Source organism: Trachymyrmex septentrionalis, unplaced genomic scaffold (genome assembly GCF_001594115.1).
Source record: "Trachymyrmex septentrionalis isolate Tsep2-gDNA-1 unplaced genomic scaffold, Tsep1.0 scaffold63, whole genome shotgun sequence".
NCBI lineage: Eukaryota > Metazoa > Arthropoda > Insecta > Hymenoptera > Formicidae > Trachymyrmex > Trachymyrmex septentrionalis.
This window is the reverse complement of record NW_017305811.1, coordinates 1,313,373-1,314,703: the sequence shown is the minus strand read 5'-3', so window position 1 is coordinate 1,314,703 and position 1,331 is coordinate 1,313,373. Positions and strand designations below refer to the sequence as shown.

The 1,331-nt window shown below is 25.5% G+C and overlaps 1 long non-coding RNA gene across 1 annotated transcript; it reads left to right on the top strand.

Moving 5' to 3' along the window:
* Nucleotides 1–462: 462 nt before the first annotated feature.
* LOC108753000 lies at nucleotides 463–1,224 on the top strand. The gene is made up of 3 exons (XR_001939587.1): nucleotides 463–590; nucleotides 657–772; nucleotides 1,164–1,224. It is a non-coding gene; the product is annotated as an uncharacterized LOC108753000 (long non-coding RNA).
* Nucleotides 1,225–1,331: the final 107 nt, after the last annotated feature.

Sequence of the window (1,331 nt, the reverse complement as noted above, 5' to 3'; positions counted from 1 at the left end):
TATATATGATCTGGCAAGAACAAAAAATCATTTACAAAAATTAAAATTATTATTAAAAATAAATTTAAGAAATATTTTGTAAATATTTTATAAATATTGTGTGCTGTATCTGGATTCCATCCGTCAATTATACATATCAAAACACAATATAAATGTTTACAATGTGACTCAGCAATGTGTCAACAGCACACATGCAGCAAATTGTCTATTGTGCTCTATTAAAAAATATACATAAGATTAACATTATATAATTGTAGTTTCATGTTTAATAAAACTTAATAACATTGATATACAATAAATGTAATACAGTACTTTAATGTTGTTGTATATATATTTATCTGAAAAACACATTTGCAATGAAAGAAATAAATCTTAAATGTCTGAAGTGAATAATAAAAATACGCCACATTCACTTTGTTCAATAATTACGTACTTGAAGAATTTTAAATGTCACATATTGAAAACTACTAAATGTTTCAATTTTCAACATGAGGTATTTAAAGCTTTTTTTATTACAATGGGCTTTCCAGACTCATAGTGTGTTTTCGGAATTTTTCGAAAAGTGTGTGTTTTAGGCTTAAAAATATCATGTATGTATCTTATTTATACTTATTAATGACAAGATCTCGCAGTTTTACAAATTCTGTTATTTTCAGAAATATCGAAAATGTACACAAAAGTTCAATCAGATAGATGATACATTAGAAGAACTCGGAATATCAAAAGAATATTATAGAATGCAAAATTTCACAAGACTGATTTTGATTGTGTGGTCTGTGTTAACTTGCATGGAATGGATTTACAATGTCTTACTATTCTTAGCAGAATTCAATGATATAAAAGCCATACTTATTCCTTACGTTTTGTCTTATTTTGTACACAGTAACACTATCACAGATATAACGTTTATCTTACTTTTAAGGTTTCTAAATTTTATTGTAATACAATATTATTTTATAGTGCATAATAGTAATTCGTTCCATAAACAAGTATTAATCTGCTATTATATATTAAATTCGAATTACTCAGATTAATATGTGTGTGCGAACTCAGAATATTTACAAAATTGTGAAATTTCAAGCAGGAACAAATTTTTGTGTTCTTTGCTACATGTGTATGTAAAGATTTAATTAAGGTTTTTATGAATATTTTTTAAATTCCAGACATATCAATACTAGACTGGATAAAATAAATGATTATATTGCACAGATATCAGAAATGGAGGACTATGAATTAAGATGCAAATGGAAAAAATTTCTTATTGTTAATAGCCACAATGCTAAGAATCGCAAGCTTGTGTTATGGATCGTTCTGTAAATTATTATTAATTT